This window comes from Heloderma suspectum, chromosome 1, assembly GCF_057233095.1.
Source record: "Heloderma suspectum isolate Gila_16-S chromosome 1, 16-S_ref, whole genome shotgun sequence".
Taxonomy (NCBI): Eukaryota; Metazoa; Chordata; class Lepidosauria; order Squamata; family Helodermatidae; genus Heloderma; species Heloderma suspectum.
The window spans coordinates 85,431,625-85,450,570 of record NC_139458.1 but is presented as its reverse complement, the minus strand read 5'-3'; the positions used below and the strand labels follow the sequence as shown (position 1 = coordinate 85,450,570).

The window sequence follows — 18,946 nt, the reverse complement described above, 5'->3', positions numbered from 1 at the left end:
GATGTCATAGGAAAATCCTGACAGAAAGGACGATAACCATGCTCAGTACTCTTGTTCTGATAGAGGAATTCATCTATTTGCATGCTTATATTGATTGGACAATGTGCACAGGTCTTGATTTGGACTGTCAATTTGTGCACATTCCCATATTTCCATGGGAATTGCTGGTGTGTTCACATATTGTCAACTTAACTTTTAACCACTACAGTTACTTCTCCCAGATGTTACGGGTCAGGAATAGGACCCATGGGTCAGGAATAGGAACAACTTCCTTTTGTGCAGTTGTTAAGAGGCCTAGACTTCAGTGTTAATGAATTATCTAAAGTTTAGATTCTGAACAGTGTCAGTTTAGAAACACAAGGAGTAAAGTTTGAAATTCTGTAACTCTATATGTAAAATGTGAAAAGTTCTAATGATGCATAAAGGAACTTGACAACAAGCTTGAGAAGTCAACTATTAAGTACGTGCTGGGTTCTCCTTCACTTGGAGGTATTTAAGAACAGGCTGGACCTCCATCTGTCAGGGATGCTGCAGTCAGTGGTGCAGTGAAATCAGGGCTCGCAGGGTTGCAATGCTGGCACTTTCTTACTAGCAGGGACACTTGTGTCATCTTCCACCCCCACCCCCCTCAGAATTTCCTGTTCCCTCTGAGCTTAGCTGCAATCCTCACAGCAACTTGAGGGGAATGAATTTTCCCAACAACAATATATTGTTAACTGTTGTCATGCAAAGTATTTTGGGGTGGCTTGGTCTTGAATGGGCAATTAAGACCCATTTGCTTTACCAAATACCTGTTCCTGGGAGAGATGAAAATGGCTAGAACTGGTTTGTTGATGTGGAACAAAACAGCGGCCTGCATTTTCGGACTCTCCTTGGGCATGGCTATTTATTTATTTATTTATTTTTATACCACCCAATAGTTGAAGCTCTCTGGTCTGGGCCTAATTTAAAACCACAAAGCGCAGCATAAAACAATATAAAATATGAGCGCTTAAAACCGCAATATAACAGTACAACCAGAAGAAAACCTGGCAGCTATGCAGAAATTTAAAATACAGGTTTAAAACACCAAAGCGAAAATACTAGGAAGCTAAAATGCTAAAATACTGGGAGAATAAAAAGGTCTCCAGCTGGCACCGGAAGGAGTACAACATAGGTGCCAAACAAACCTCTCTAGGGAGCTCATTCCACAGCTGGGGGGCCACAGCAGAAAAGGCCCTCTTCCTGGTAGCCACCCGCCTCACTTCCTTTGGCAGGGGCTCATGGAGAATGATGTTCAGGCTAGGGATGTACAGATTTTGTTAAATCCGTTCTGTCTGTGTTTCATAGATTGTTACATGTCTTTTGTTCCGTCATTCACTCATGGACAAATTTTGATTTATTTATTTTTTACCAGAGTTTTTGTTCTACTTGCGCTAATTAGTGTATTAGCACTAACACTAATGTGAATTGGCGCAAATCTCCCAAAGTGAAAAAAAATGCACAAGTCCTCAGCATCTGCATGACTCAGAAAAAGCCAGTCCACTGCATAATCCATGGGTCAGATTCATAGAAATCTGAACTCAGTTGAATCCATTGCAGATTCCCCCAACATCCCTAGGCAAGGCTATGGGGATTGTCACTTCAAAATGTACCGCTACCCTACTGGCTGTAACTGCATACTGCATTGAGCAGGGGGCTTGACTAGGTAGGCAGCCTCTAAGGTAACTTCCATCTCCATTATTCTAAACCCAGCTTTGGGTGTGAATGGTGATGCTGATTGAACAGTGTGTTTCATGATCAGATATATGCTCACTTATACATAACCATTAGGTTAGGTTAACTTCTGTGTTAACACTATATAAACATGTATATAGGGGTAAATAGAAGTGACACACGTCATAATCTGTGTAACAGTGTTCTAGTGCCCCCCTCTCTCTTTTTTTTAAAGCAAAGTTGCTTTGGGGTCCCCCATGTTACTGCCCAGAGAGCTTTAGCTATTGGGTGGTATAGAAATGTAATAAATATAATAAAATAGATGTTAGGGATTGGCAAACGAGCAATGGTCAAGATTGCCACAATTCTCCAAACATTGTCTCACACCCAGTTACCATTCACATTTGTGATCACTGCTTGCTTTGAGTGAATAGAAAATTTGCACAAATCGAGCAGTGATTGCACAGGAGATTTGCGCAGATCTCCCCTAATTTGTGCAAATTTCCTCCATAAGCACGGTTGATTCAGTCCACTGAGGAAATTTGTGGAAATCAAACTGGGAATCAGGAATTAGATGAACGCAAGCGTGTGTTCATCGATTTGTGAATATTTTCAGCAAAAACATGCTTGTGCTCACATTTGAAGCTTAGAACGGAGCATCCTTGCATCCTTTTGTGAGCAAAAATGACATTCTCATACATCCCTCCCTATTCACACTAGCTATTTAATTTGGAATGGCCATTCACTGTTCTCTCACTTTGTATGGAGAATCCAGATGATGTCATTGACAACCCATTACAGTCCAGTGTCTTCTGTGTTGTGCTCATGTCTCTCCCCTCCACCCCAACCTGATTTCTGGTGACTTTCTCCCCTGTTCTAAATGCAATTGGAGGATGTCCAATGTGGATAGCAAAGCCCTGTGGATGATTGACTGGACTTCTGTGCCTTTAATTAGAAGTTTCCTCCTTGCAGTGACTAAGCCTGCAATTGTTTCTATTTAGCACAGCTAGGGCATTACTGATGAACTGCCTGTTAATCACTTCCTGTTCAGAGGGGGCTTTAATTACTAGTTTCTGCTTGTTAAGTTTTTCTTTCTTAATTGTGAAGTAGTGCTATTTTGCAATTTTAAAAATATATAGAGGAAAAATCTACTGGCAATGCCCAGACTGTGCCGAAAAGAAGGCAATTTTACTGAAAGAAGCTACGAGAAAGACTTTAGAGTTTCAGGGAACATTTGCCAAATAGGAATTCTGTGCAAACCATAGAATAGGAGTAGGCAACCTGACGCCATCCTGGTGCTTTGGACTACAGCTCCTAGAAGCGCCAGCCAACCTGGCCAATGGTCAGGGATTCTGGGAATTGTACTCCAAAACATCTGGAGGGCACCAGGTTGCCTACCTCTGTAATAGCGGAATCCTCAATATGGGATATTGTCTGTCGTCTGATAATAATAAAGTATGTGTAACCAGCATTTTAATTCTGCTTTCAGCAGATAGCAGGAAAACAGGGCCTCAACCGCAGTTCAGGGAACCGCTGTTGGGGAAGTAATGAAAATGCAAACTTAAACCGATGCCATATTTATAGGTAGGAAATTGTAAGAAAAAAACATTAGGGTTATGGCCATTATATAAAAGTTTTGCTGTGGCACATACCTTTTCTAGAAGCAAAGGCTGCATGCAAGGATTTGGGGAATATGCATGTTCCTGCCTGGGTCTTGCAGATCTGTCTCTTTACTATGGTGGCTTGTCACCCACTCTCAATGAACCTCCATTCCCCCTTACTGCAGAAACAGGTGTATATGGTTTCTAAAGACAGTATCGACTAAAGAGCAATCCACGAATGTCTCCTCCATCACCACCCAAAGTTGTGTGCAAGTGCTCAAAGTGACAGCTTATCATTACAACTTTTAATAGTTGTGAAAGCACTATACTTCCCCGACATGATGTGCCAGCCTGACTACTGGTGTTCTCAAGATAGCCTTTTCAGTTTTGTATCTCACTAGCTGTTTCACAGCTAATTTAGCTGTTCTCTCCAATCTGTTACACATGATGGCTTGTGACTGCAATAACTTATAACCTTTGCTATCGAGCAGCTGGCAGTAAAAGGGAGTGGTGGTGGCAGCATGCAGAGCAGCCCATACAAGGAATACCATCACATCAGACGTCAGCACCATCCTTTTTGTATGCATGTTGTCAAGCATGTGGCTTTGATGCTTTGTCTGATCCAGCAGGGCTTAAGAACTGAAGAGCCTTGCTGGATCAGACCAAGGGTCCATCCAGTCCAGCATTCTCTTCACACAGTGGCCAATCAGCTGTCCACAGGAAACTCACAAGCAGGACATGAGTGCAACAGCACCCTCCCACCCATGTTCCCCAGCAACTGGTGTACATAAGTTTACTGCCTCTGGTACTGGAGTTAATACATAGCCATCATGACTAGTAGCCATTGATAGCCTAACCCACCATGAATTAGTCCAATCCCCTTTTAAAACCATCCAAATTGGTGGCCATCACTACATCTTGTGATAATGTATTCCATAGTTTAACTATGCTCTGTGTGAAGAAGTACTTCCTTTGATCTGTCCTGAATCTCCCACCAATCAACTTCATGGGATGATGCTGGGTCCTAGTATTATGAGAGAGGGAGAAAAAGGTCTCCCTATCCACATTCTCCACACCATGCATAATTCTGTACACCTCTGACGTGTTTCCCCTTACCCTCCTTTTTTCGAAGTTAAACAATCCCAGCTGCTGTAACCTTCCCTCATAGGGGAGAGGCTCTAACCTCTTGATCATTTTAGTTGCTCTTTTCTGCACTTTTTCCAACTCTACAATATCCTTTTTTAGGTGCGGTGACCAAAACTGTACACCATATTCTAAGTGTGGTCGCACCACAGATTTGTATAAGGGGAATATGATCTTAGCAGTTTTATTTTCAATTCCTTTTCTAATTATGCCTAACATGGAGTTTGCCTTTTTTACAGCAGCTGCACACTGGGTTGACATTTTCATCGAGCTGTCCACCACAATCCCAAGATCTCTTTCCTGGTCAGTCACCGCTACCTCAGATCCCATCAGGTCATACTTGAAGTTGGGATTTTTTGCCCCAACGTGCATCACTTTACACTTGCTTACATTTCGCTATATTTGCCATTTGGATGTCCATTATCCAAATTTGGAGAGATCTTTTCGGAGCTCCTCGCAATCCCATTTCACTTTAACTAGGGACGGATGGGCACCACCCCCTCCAGGTTTTCTAGATGCTGCTGAGCCCCTGCCCCCACACACCTGGACCCATGCTCAGCCCCCCCTCTCGTACTCAACAAGCCACCCACACTCCTCAGAGACCTGTCCGTGAGCATCTTTTTGACCAAAAAAAAGGTAATCGCGAAATATGCACACGTCTAGACTTCCATAAAATGGCACCATGAATGCCCCATATATGCAAGATTACAGGAATAAATGGCCTATTTACACCTGTAATCTTGCATATATGGGGCATTCACGGCGCCATTTTGCAGAAGTCTAGATGTGCGCATATTTCACGATCACCATTTTTTCCTCTCAAGATGGCTATCATGGTGCTCTCAGATGGGTCCCTGGTGAATGCGGGTGGCTCGGCAAGTGTGTGTGTGTGTGGGGGGGGGGTCAGGCAGGGGCTCAGTGGGCACAGTTTGGCAGTGTGGGCAGGGAGGAGTCTGCCAGACTCCCAGACCAATCGGCTGCCCACGCCTTCCCTAATTTTAACCACCCTAAATAATTTGGAGTTGTCACCAAACTTGGCCACTTCACTGCTCACTCCAGCTCATTTATGAATAAGCTGAAAAGTATTGGTCCCAATACAGGTCCCAGAGGGACCCCACTGTTTACAGCCTTCCATTGGAAGAATTTACCATTTATTCCTACTCTCTGCTTTCTGTTCTTATTGATCCATAAGAGGATCTCTCTTCTTATTCCATGACTGCTGAGTTTGCTCAGGAATTTTTGGTGAGGGACTTTGTCAAAAGCCTTTTGGAAGTCCAAGTAAACAATGTCTATTGGACCACACCTGTCCACATGTTTACTGACACCCTCAAAGAACTCTAAAAGGTTAGCGAGACAGGACTTATCTTTGCGGAAGCCATGTTGATTCTTTTTCAGCATGGCTTGTTCTTCTAAATGCTTACTAATTTTATGTTTAATAATGCTTTCAACCAATTTACCTGGAACAGACATTAAGTTAACCAGCCTGTAATTTCCCGGATCCCCTCCGGATCCCTTTTTAAAAATTGGTTTTACATTGGCCATTCTCCAGTCGTCTGATACAGAGGCTGATCTTAGGGACAAAACTGGATTACTGCAATATGCTCTATGTGGGGCTGCCCTTAAGGCTGCTTTGGAAGCTGGAGCTAATGTAGAACGCAGCAGCTTGGCTGTTGTCAGGAGCTGCCCCTTTTCAGTATGCCACTCCTTTGCTGAGGAACTGTACTGGCTACCTATTCACTACCAGGCTTAAGGTTTTGGTGCTAGTGTAAAAAAACCCTAAATAACTTGGAACCAGGATACCTGAGCGTGTGCCTTCTGCCTTACCAACCTGACCTGTCACTGAGGTCATCGGAGGGCATGCTCATGGTGGTTCCACATGAACCTATGGCCCGATTGGAGTCCACCCAGAGAAGAGCCTTCAGTGTGGTGGCCCCTTCTCTTAGGACCTCTCTGCCCCAGAGGTCAGGTAGGCCCCAACACTGTGCTGCTTCTGACACCTCCTGAAAACAGCTCTTTTCCAGGAAGCATTCCCTAACTGACCAGCCAGCCATGGTTTTTATTGGTATTCTGCTTTTAAACGAACAATTAGTGTTTTAAATCTTTTTATCTTTTTTTATTTTACCTGTTATGTTCACCACTCAGGAATCTGTTCTTGATGTGGGGCAGAATACAAATATTGTAAATAATTAAATCTTACATATTTTTTGTTAGAAGATCAGCAATTTCATATTTGAGTTCTTCAAGAAGACTGGGCCCAGTGATTTATTAACTTTCATTTATTATTATTTATTATTAAATAAATAATTCATTTATTAACTTTCAGCTTGTCAGTTAGGTTGAGAACTTCATCTTTTGTCACCACTATTTGCCTTGATTCCTCACTCCCTTCCTGAAAGCATCCATTCAGGCACAGGTATCTGTCCTATATTTTCTGCAGTGAAGACAGATGAAAAGAAAGAATTCATTCAGCTTCTCAGCAATCTCCTTATCTTCCTTTAGTACTCCTTTAACTCCATTATTATCCAATAGTCCACCTGCCTCCTGAGCTGGTATCCTGCTTCTGATATATTTAAAGAATTATTTATTGTCCTCGATGTTGTTAGCAATAGGCTGCTCAAAATGCTTTTCTTATTGTCTGCTTGTATGTGCGAGCTTCTGCTCCATTTTGTTTTCCTCATTTGGGCAGGACTTCCCATTTTCTGAAGGAAGTCGTCTTTTCTCTAATAGCTTCCTGACACTGCTCGTTAACAATTCTGGTGACTCCTTGGACTTGGTGCTACCCTTCCTAACCTGTGGTATACATTCTAGCTGAGCTTCTTGTTATTTTGGTTTTGAGTAACCTCCAAGCATTTTGAAGGAATTTAACCCTCTCAGCTCCCCCTTTCAACTTCCTTTTTACCAATTCCCTCATTGTAGCCAAGTTTCCTCTTTGGGAGTAAAATGTGAGTGTGTTGGGCTTCCTTGGCAATTTCCCACTTAAATATATATTGAATTGGGGAGCATTGCAGTCACTGTTTCCAATTGGTTCAACAACGTTTATGTCTCCTACTAGTTCTTGGGTGATGCCACTTAGGATTAAATAGGGTCGGCTCCCTCTGGTCTTTTCCATGTCCAACTGTTCTAGAGCACAGTCATTTAGGGCATTGAGAAATTTAACCTCTTTGTTGTGACTGGAATAGGCATTTGTCCAGTCAATGTGGGGGTCGTTGAAGTCGCCCATTATCACAACACTTCCTCATCTGGAGGCCTCCCTGATTTTGTTTTCCATCTCAAGTTCACCCTGAGCATTCTAGTCTGGAGGACGATAGCATGCTCCTAGTACTAAATTAGTTTTGGAGCCCAGTATTGTCACCCACAGCACTTCTGTGGAAGAGCCTACCCCGTTTAGGTGTTCTAGTCTGCTCGACACTATACTGTCTTTGACATACAGAGCAATACCTCCTCCTGTACACCCTTCCCTGTCCTTCCTGTACAGTTTTTATCCAGGGAAGACTGTATCCCCCTGGTTCGCTCCATTCCACCAGGTTTCTGTGATGCCCATGACCGCAGTCCACAGCTTCCTATCTGGCTGGTGTGCATCTGGCAAATTTTCTTTGCATAAAACATGTCCAAATCCAGGGTGGTGCTTTAGAATGGTGGTCTAGTGTGTGTGTGTTTGAATGATAACCAGATGGTAACATTCTCATTCTCCCGTATGGATGCATTCCCTCACATTTCTAGATCTGTATGATAAATTGTTCTTTAATGGCCTGAGTCATTATGAAATGCACAGTGATTTCAAAATCCTGATTTATGTCAGAGCAGGCTGTGCACCTAATCGTGTAGAATAAATGCATCCAGATGATTGAGTGGGTTCAGCTTTGGTCACCATGTCTAGAGATTACATAATATCCCATTTTGTCTCTAGAGTGAGAAGAGGGAGGAGCGCCGGGTTGTGCACTCAATAAAATTCAGGGTGTTTTCAAAAACACACACAGAGACCAGAACTTTTCCATAGCGATTTTATTTTATTTTATTTTATTAGGTATGATCATTTTAAAAACAAAAGCTGTTTCTAGTTTTGGCTCTGCTGTCCGTGTGTAACTAAATTGACCATGACCTTGCTCTGTAACTCAGAGTCTCCAAAGCAGCTAAACTGCTGCTGGGGTGATGAGTTTCAACGTGGGTGGGATTTGTTCCTCCAGAAACTCATCATCTTCCCTTTCATATTTCTGAAATGCATTAACAGTGAGGTCTGGATGTGAATGGGCTAAAGCTGTTTTGCTGTGTGCCTGCAACAAATGTAGTCTGTGTAAAAGAGCAAACCTTGCTATTCAGAAGCCACCGCCATCCCCAAAAAGGTTTGGCCAGCTTCTTTAACGTGATGGCCAAGGGTTGATGGGGGAGAAATGGGGGAGAAATTCTCATTTTAATGCAAATTTATCCAATTTTTCATTTTCGAACCACTACATGAACCAAAATTTAGTTATCCTTCAAAATTCACACTTCTCCAAATTTTTCATTGGAGCTCTCTGATCAAACCACATTGCATATAGGATTAAAAATGCATTATATTAGGAAAATTGCTTACAAAACCAGTGTGTACCGGGCAAAAACGCATAGGTGCAAAACCCACGAGTATTAGGAGAAATGTGCACAAAAATACTTCCAAATTTTCATGCAAACTTAAAAAAAAATTCTCAGAGTTAGGGATGAAGTGAATTTAAGATGGGAAAAACAAGAAACTGAGAGGAAGAGGGGGTAGAATTGTCAGATTCGTCCATTCCTAGATGGAAGCCAAAGTCCCCACATGGCTATTGTTAGGCTTGAATGAACCTCTTGGGCTTGAAAGTGTTGTGTGTTCTTGCATCTGCAAATCCATGTGCTTGCTCTAAAAAAACAAACAAAAAAAAGGAGCATGCAACCTAGCATCACACCCCACAGGGATACGGTCATTCAGGATGCCCAGTGGCCTTGTACTGAGTCTGTGGCGTACTAACGCCACATGCTCATTCTCTTTGCAGCAATATAGGTGGTTCACTCAACAGAGGGCAGCAGTGTTCCCTGAGTGCAGGGAACTGTGGAGACCAAAGACAGCCCGTGGCGCAGGCGTGTGCAGCATGAGGTGCTATTGCTGCTCTCAGAACAGAGCTACTTTGGTGTGGAGGAGCCCGGTCGTGCTGCCGCCTGCTACGTCTTTGCCTCATGAGGCAGGCGCTCCCACAACACCAGTTAAACTTGAGGGCTTCCCCCTCCTCCCGTGTGTAATTTACTGACCTCCTCTCCTGAGCCTCGGCCATATGGCTGGACACTGGAAGTACAGGTAGACGGGGCAGGCACAGCATAAGCAGCCACTGTTGTCACTCTCCGTTGCACCCCCTTGCCCGTGTGAGCGGATGCCCATGTCCTTGTGTAAACAGATGTCGAAGTGAGAGAAGCCAAGGGATTCAAGAAAACTCAAGATTTTAATGTAGCTGGGACTGGGCCCCAGTGTGTCCACCCTGACCCCAAACCCCAAATGACAGCGGCAAAGAAAAGTGTCCCTGCTCTTTCCAAATCAGTTAGTGTGAAACATTTACAAAATAACCCCGCTAATGCAAACTCCGAAGCAGGGGCAGTTCATTGTCCCCATTTTGCAGATTGGAAGGGGCTGGGGCTGGGAGAGACTACCTAATGTCATCCCTACAGTGTAGTTCACACTGAATAATGCCAGTCAGGCTCTGAATGTTTACAACAATGCTGAAGTGTTATCCAGACCCCTGCTGCGATGGGGAGGGGGGCTATGCTGAGATAGAGTGGCTTAGGGCAGCCGTGCAATGCAGTCCACTGCTAATATTGCAGGTAAGAGGTGGGGCTGAAGCTGGTTTGGACTCCCAGTAAACTGAAATCTCCATACCTTTCAGGTGGCAGCAGAGGTTGATCTGCTTAAATCACCCCCTCAGACCTCCTCAAAGGCCAGATCCAGCACTCAGTTGCATGTAGACGCCTCTGCTCTGTTGACTTGCTTGCAGACTAAATGTATGTTTAAAATGTTCAATTTCTCTTTGAAAAAAATGAAAATTTGCAAAGGAAGTAAGACCCAAATTAGAGCTGGGATTCCTTTCTTTGTTGCTAATGTTTGCTTTCGCAGCCTCAGGTAACAGATGTACACCACGGATACAGTGCAACATTTTGTTGCAGGGCCCCAATTGTTCCCTTTATTTAGCCAAAATGTCACCATCCATGCACAGGGGAAGAATAACAGCAAGGCTGCTACCGATGTCCCTGGAGCCCTTGAAAAATAGCTTCTCAGTATGAACCAGGAATAGCATGACCTATCCAGACAATTAGTTGCTTTCTCCACCCTTCTTATATCTATGTGTCTGTCTCTGTCATCTTTTGCTCTTTCCTCTCTGAGGAGGAAAGAGGAGGAGAACAACAAAGCCAAATCAACAGAGGAAAAGACACAAAGATAGAATGGCCACCTTCTGCTCCCCTTCTTTCACCCCCAGCCTGCACTCCTTGCCTTCTCTTTCAGCCAGGCTCTCCTGACAACTTATCACCAGTCATTTTGAAGACTTCTGGACCCCTCGGCCATCTCCTCCACCTCTTCAAGGGGAGATTCCATTGCCCCCTTTCCCTGGTTTTCTTTTCTAAATAACTATGGTTGGGACTGAGCATGCTCAGTTCTCATTGAGCTGTTCGGGGAATTTTAGTATCCTGGGGCTTTTGTCTTTGTCCAAATTTTCCTTTTTAAAAGCCCTGCACTATGACACTTCAAGCAGCTGTGTCAGTGATAGGTCTATCAACAGCCATGATGGCTAAATGAAAACAGACAAGGGATGTCCTTCATGGTGAAATCTGGCCCTCTTGGAGCTCGAAGGATTTCCCCAGAGCCCCCAGCTCAACTTGTGTTTGTGAGCCAAGCCATGGACTTCCAGCCAGAACTCACAAATTTCCATGTTCCCCCCCATAAAAACAGCAACATATGCAAATTGCACATAGCTAGACAGCTACAGTTTGTGCAAATTACACTAATTTCAGATGTAATTTGTCCAAGTTACACAAATTGCAGTTGCAATTTGCATATCTCCCCATTTTTACAGGAAAAAAACAAAGCCACCATACACAACCCTCCCTCTCTCCTTGCTGTTGCCAACAGTGGCAGGGAGAGCAAGAGAGTTGCGCATAGCAGCAGCAATAGTGGCGGTGGCGGAAGGGAGGGCAGCACAGTACTCCCCTCCCTCTCTGCTGCCACCACTGTGCACAACTCTCCCACTCTCCCTGTAGGCACCAGCAGGGAGAGAGGGAGGGTTGTGCGTGGCAGCAGCAGAAGTCCATGAGCTGGCCTGGCTCACGCAGATCAAGTCAGACCAGCCTGTGGGCTGGTGAGTTGGAGTCTGGGGGGCTGAGCTGCAGAAAGGTCAGTGGATTTCACCCCCTGGAAGGAATCTTCTCACATCCCTAGCTCAGATGCAATGTACCTCTTCATAGCAGAAGCTTGGAGGAGACCACATAAGGAGAGCCATGTTGAATCAGTCCAAAGGCCCATCTAGTCCAGCATTCTGTTCACACAGTAGCCAACAAGTTGCCTGTGTGAAGCCCAAAAGTAGGACGTGAGTGCAATAGCACCCTTTCCCTCATGTTTCCCAGCAGCTGGTATTTAGAGGCATACTGCTTCCGATACTGGAGGTAATATTTAGCCGTCATGACTAGTAGTCATTGACAGCCTGGTCCTCCATGAATTTGTCTAATCCCCTTTTAAAGACATCTCAACTGGTGGCCATCACAATGTCTTGTGGTAGCGAATTCTACAGTTTAACTATGAGCAGTGGGAAGAAGTTCTTCCTTTAATCTGTCCTGAATCTCCAACCATTCAGGTGTCTGAAGGTACCCTTAATCTAATCTGCCCTAGGGATGATCTTGTCTTCTCAAAACTAGCATTTTAACAATTATCATAATATACGATACACTTTATGTGGAGAAAAGAATCTTTTGTTACCACCATGTTTGAAGCTATTTCTGACAACGGAGGATTACCCATCTTCTAACGCGTGACAGAAATGAATCAAAAAGGTTTCCTGTCCAAACCTCATGTGCCAAGACTGGAAGCCAGATGAATTTAATTGTGTTTGTCTTTGGGATTTTTTCTTTTCTATTTCATGCTGCCACTCTCCAAATTGTATTGTGGTATTCTAATGTTGTCTATTCTCCTCTAAAAGAGGAAGTCTGGCATTAAGCGTTTTCAGCAGCTGGTCCCTGAGCTCCTTCCCCAGTTCTCTTTAATGGTCTCTAACTTCATTAAGCCTTGGAAAGGAGGAGGTGTTCCAAAGTTCCTTTGGAAAAATCCTTTGAAAGGAGAGAGGCCCAGCTCTTGACAATGTCTTTCCTTCCTATACTGGCTGCTCAGTCCTCGTATCACTCTGCACTGCTCTGCTCCTTGTTCACGTCTGTAGTGTTTCCAGAAGCTTATTCTGGCTGTGTGGGGAGGAGGTGGGGTGTTTCTCTCATGCTTGTCAAGGAGCAATCTATTCCACCTCTGAAGCTCCTGCCAGCTTCTATTGTCCTTGAGTTCCTCGTGTCATCACATACTCTTATGTGAGGGTTTTTGAACTTTCTTAATGGCTCAGCATGAACTAAAGCATCCCTGATCCTTCTAGAGCCAGCCACATACCAGGTCCAACCCAAACACCATGAGACCGTAGGAGATATACTTACATCTCTGGCCATGGCCGCTTAGTCGGAAGCTGCCAGGCAGCTTTCATTAAGAAACCGTTCCAAAGTTTGCCTTGGCAGAGTGGAATAAGAAAGCATGGTGCTGGATATTTAAGCTTCTTCTTAGTGAAGGTCAGATAGAGTGAACTTCCCTAGTGTATGCTTTAGACCAGGGGTGGGAATTTTTTTTCCTTTTTTGTTGGGGGGACACATTCTCTGTCAGGGACTGCATGCCAATGCAGAGCCAAAAGTGGGTTGAGCCACCCCCTTCCTCTTCCTCCCTGCTGAGTAGGCTGCCAGGGGAGGGACAGATTATTCTTGCCCCAGAGGTCTGGACTGATCACTTGGAGAGGGCTTTTGGAATTAGGCCGAGGGCCGCAGGTTACCCACCTCTCTTTTAGATGGAGAATGAAACTCAGTGCTACACCATTGACCAGCTCTCTCACTGCATGTGTCAGGAAGGAGGCTTGCTTTATGCCCAGCACTTTGCTGCTCACCTGGGTGCCCCTGTTGTCAGTGGCAGAGTGGTAAATCTTGAAGTGCAGTTGCTCAGCATGACAGTTCTCACAGCTGTGGCCCGAGGAGTGCCCAAAAGTGCAGGCAGTGGTGTTGTTCCAGATCAACAAGCCAGTTCTTACTTCAAACTTTACTCCTCTTGTCTCTAAAATGACCCTGTTTAATAAGAGAGGGCCAGCACTGCGTCCCTGCAAGCCCGGCTCCATTATATCATTGCTTATCCTGCCCAGCCAGGATTATGCCCTGGAATGTGGGGGGAAAGGACCAGAGAACAGATGCAACATGGCTTACTCTGCTCTCGTTACCATTCTGCTACTCACCCTGCACAATGGCATGCCAAAGAGGGCTGATACCTTATCCATGCTGCTGAAAGCTGTGCCTGTTGAACTTCTGCTTTACTGCAGCTGTCAAAGGCAATGCAGCCCTCTCAGAAAGGGAAGAAGTCTTCTGGACTGCCTTGGCCTACCCTCTAGTGCCAAAGCAGGCAATGTTTTCTGCGTCTTCAGCTGACTTTTAAAACTCTGTTCTCTCTCTTTGAACTCGTGTCTTTCATGTTACACACACACACACACACACACACACACATACACAGAGGCATGTGCAGTTTTTGTTTTGATGACTAAAAAGCCCTGTTGGAAGGAAGGCATTTAGAGGAGAGAAAGTGAGTGGGGAAAGGGTGAAGAGCATCCTCCCCACCCTACCACTTTTCTGCTCGAAATTCTGTCCCATTCTGCCAAAGTGGCTTTATTTAAAAAAGCAAAAACAAAAGGCACTGGGACTCTGTTATACACATGTAGCATATACTTATCCCCTGAGTTTTAGCTCTAGCATGCACTTTGGCTTCCTTTCTCCCCCACAAGAATCTCCCCTAGATGTGTAATGCCATCAAAAGCGCTCAAATAAGCTTATGTATGTTTCTACTGCTTTAAATCAGGACAACTCCTTATGTGGTTCACAATGAGAAGTGGAGCTCTGGGAAAGAATTCCTTAACTTCTGAGAACTAAGGATCTTGGGGTAATGAGTACTGATTTAGGACTAGGAGTGTGTGCCAAATCCCATCTCTTCCCAACATAGTTCTATCTCCCATGTAACATTAATACTGTCTGGCATAAAGGACATGTTTCCCAGTAAATTAGTAAATTATTCCAGTTCAGCCACTGCCAAATCTGTTGTTGTCACTGAGTATTATTATTAGCCTCTGCTGGGAAAAGTCCAAGTACACTCTTTGCCTTTTCCTCTCAAACTCTCTTAAAAGCTGAGGAAAATGGGAATTTTCTAGCTGTCCACGCCCAGTGGGTTCTGGGCTAGCTGCTCTCACTTCCTCTGACTTTCCCAAGAATCGCATGAGCTGAAAGAGGTACAATTCCATTCGCAAGCAAAAAAAGAGAAAAGAAATAAAGTATCATGTTATCAGGTCTCTGAACAACCCTCTAATTCATTTCTCAATTACTAGGATGCACATCACAAACATTACAAAGCCTTTCTACCAAGCTATACAATTCTTCTGAGTAAGCAAGGAAAAGAATTGTTCCTATTTTACACGGTGCTTCTAGATGAGGCTTTTATCATGCCATCGCCTTGCTTCGTTCATAGAATTTAATGGGGGGTCCAGATGATGTCATCTTCCATTCATAATCCTCCCATGTTTTCCCACCACTTCTTTTTTCTCTTACCACATAAAAACGCTTAAGGAGAAAAAGATGGAATAGCTGCAGAATGATAATTGGTAGCACTGGGAGCCCTGCATCTGGAAGCGCAGCTGACTGAAATGGAGAAACGGTAATTTGATCAATAACATCTGACTTGGAGTTTGAGCCTGGAGCTCTTCGGCCTCTAAACCCAGTACTGTATCTATGTGCCCACAGTTGCCCCTCTTCGTGTCCTGTCATGTTGTCAGGCAACTAAAGGTAACAGAGTCTTGCAGCACCTTAAAGATGAATGGATATAATCTTTTGTGGACTTGAGTCAGCTTCCAGGTACCATTAGTAGGGAAGTATGGATTTTGCAAAATCCATTCCATCTGCGTGTTGTGGGTTGTTGTCCACTCATTGACAGAATTGGGGTTTTTTGCAATTTCTGAAATTTGCACAAATTAGCATTTGCAAAAATGCACAAATCCCTCCCAAATGCACAAGTTCCCTCCCCAAATGGGCAAATTCCTCCAAAAGTTTTCATGTTTTAGCCTGTGTGGGAAATGTGCATTTTCAGCCAGGATTTTTTTTTAATTTTACATATTATTCTATGACTATATTTGCATAATATTCTGGAAAGTAAAAAAGCTGGTTCACAAGTCTGCAGAATCCATGTGACTTGGGAAAAGACGGTCTGCCAAGGAATCTGCAAGATGAATTAGTGTGCACCTTTTATTCAGCTCTTCCTTAAGCTGAATTTTGAAATCAAAGAAATAATCTGGGAATCAACATCTAGGCCTCAGCAGATGACCAAAACTTCAGATAATGTAACTGGTAGCTCCTGACCCAAATTAAATAGATGTTAATTTAAATAGATGCAGGGCATGGAGAATTTTGACAGGGGTGACTTCAACTAGTTAGAGGAAAAACAGACCAGCGGATCCATTTCTCTTGTCATGCCATAATTAAAGGTGCACAAGCTCATTTTGTGCCAGGTATTGCTCAGGCATCCAGTAATCCTTTGGAGAAGACAACTGTGCAAGTTTCTGAAGCTCTATATTCCAGGAGAACTCCTACAAGACTGAGATTCCTCAAGACTGAGATTCCTCACGACTGTTATTGTGCTGCAGTAATAACAGAGGATGCTGCCCTTGCCAAATTTCTCTTCTCTCTCTCAGCAGAGCCTCCAATACTTTATATCCCGCGAAAGGACAGTTTCATCCATCCCTATTCACCAGTAGCCTGTATGCCATAACTGAGAAAATAGACACTGCACCTAGTATCAGAGGCAGTATGCCTTTGTACACTAGTTGCTGTAGGACATGGGTAGGAGGATATTGTTGCACTCATATCTTGCTTGTGGGTCTCCCATCAAGAGCTGGTTGGGTACTGTGTGAACAGAATGCTGGACTAGGTGGGCCCATGGTCTAATCCTGCATGGCTCTTCTTATGTTCTTATGTTACTACATATAGATAATTCATAGAAGCCTTCTTCAGGCATGATGCTCTTTGGTAGGGATGACAGTGCTAGCTCTGCCCCCAGAATCACCATCACTTGGTCTATCCCCACTGCCCTCCATATGCTGGGAAGGCAAATTTATGTGAGCCTTCTCTGATATAGAGCCCTGATCAGCCACATCTCCAAACTGTGCAGGAAGCCTCCACGAGTCGAAAGACCTCACACAATGGTAATCCTGGGGTGGGGGAGGGAAGGACACCCTAATAGGGCTACAGCAGCCTTCCCCAACCTAGTGCCCACCAAATGTTTTGGACTTCAACTCCTATCAGCCCCAGCCAGCATGGATGATGGTCAGGAATGCTGGGATTTCTTGAGAGAGCTTCTTCCCCTTCTCCTTCTCCTTCTCCTTCCCCTTCCCCTTCCCTTTCCTCTTCTTCTTCTTCTTCTTCTCCTCCTCCTCCTTCTCCTCCTCCTCCTCGGACTTTTAATAACAACAAAGCAAAACCAAAAATGCTTCTCTCAGCTTTCAGGCATTCAGCAGGGAGCAGCACTGGAAAGCCCCAAGGAGGAAGTCCTGGCTAAGTCCTCCAAGGGGCTTTCCAAGAAGCTCAAGCAGCCAGAGAGACTGCAAGGTCAGAGCGGGAGGGAAAATGGTAAAAGGAAGAGCACGCACACACACACACCCCTTGGCCCCCTCCTTCCATTAAGGTAAGTCCTGAAGCCCTGCACCCTGAGAATGTCTGCAAAATTCTCACCCCTTCCCACAATTTTCAGGTGCAATTTCTTTTTGCCCCTCCTGCCCCATGAATGGTAAAAAATAAATGGATTGGAAATTTTGGCACAGTGCTAATATTAAATACAAGCGTACCGTTACTGAACACTGGGGGAGTGAACAGGGCAGTGATAAATATGTTGGAGGACCTACCCCCTGGAGCAACTTTTCTGAACCTGACACCCTCTAGTTGTTTTGGGCTATATCTGCCAGGATTCCTGACCATTGGCTTTGATGGCTCAGCTGATGGGAGTGGAAGCCTGCAACATCTGGAATGCACCAGGTCAAAGAAGGCTGCCCTGGAGTCATCCCTGTTAGGCAACCAAATTGGGGAGAGCACAAATAGTAAAGGCAATGTTATTACCAAGCCATATGCAGGCTCCTGGCAACAACAGCAGCTCTACATTGATGTTATATCCTGGAGCAATTCTCTAATATTCACTGTTAGGAACCCACATGCATCCTGGGGAAGGAAACAGCAGCCGAACAAAGCCCACAGAACAGACAAAACAGGAAAGGTAGAAATGCTGAAGACCACAACGAATGAGGGTAGCCTTCAGCCGTCAGCTTCGCTACTTGATGCCCTCTCCACCCCTTGCTCCTCCCTTCTCACTGTCTCCCCTTCCTGTTTGTCCACTGCACTGCTCAGCTTTTGCCAGCAGGCGCCCCCAGTCCCTTCACACGACAGCTTCACTCTCATAGTCCTACACTCTCCATTCTTGTGGGGAGCCTGGAGAACTGTAATACGGGGACTCGGGGCCGGCATCAAGCATAGGTATGGTTGAGCAACTGCCCAGGGCCCACATCCCAGCAAGGGCCCACTGACAAGAGCCCCCTGGAGCTTCTCCTTCTCTTCACCATTGCAACCTGCTTGTTCTCCTGCCTCTCACTCTGGCCCAGACCACGGTGGTAGTGAGAAGAAGGGGTGGGAGATGCCACTGCCAACTTGCTCCCTGGCTCTCTGCCGGCCAAGCAAGCAAGTGGTAGCAGTGATGAGAGAGAGGGTGAGGAGCGAGAGCAGCTGGTGGCAATGGCAGTGAGGAGGCAGACTCTCTGAGGTGAGGGCCCACTAAGGGTTTCTTTCCCAAGGGCCCTGCAAAACCTGGAGCCAGCCCCGTGTGAACTGACAGGTTTCCCAGCACAGACTGAGAAACAGCTACTTTACATTATGCAGTGTAAGTCTGGAGATGCATATTTCTTTCTTTAAAGTAGAAAGATAAGAAATTCCCCACCACCTCTACATGCATGCATGTGTGCGTGCGCGCGCACATACACACACACACACACACACACCCCTAGGCCCTACAGTAGCGATTCCTGTACCTGCAGCAGCTGGAAATGTTAAAGCATCTTCCAGTGCTAACAGCTTTGCACTGTTCCCTTTGTCTGTGTAATGCAGCCTTCCCCACTCTGGTGCCTACCAGATGTTTTAGACTTGCCAGAAACCCCAGCCAG

General features: G+C 44.9%; 1 protein-coding gene across 1 annotated transcript in view; it reads left to right on the top strand.

Annotated features, from left to right (window-relative positions):
* Nucleotides 1-1,458: 1,458 nt before the first annotated feature.
* TSPAN18 (tetraspanin 18) overlaps nt 1,459-18,946 on the top strand; it is a 414,388-nt gene continuing 396,900 nt past the window's right edge. Inside the window, exon 1 of the mRNA XM_084850711.1 lies at nt 1,459-17,427. The gene's annotated coding sequence lies outside the window, so the exon portion shown is untranslated. The remainder of the gene's footprint in view (nt 17,428-18,946) is intronic.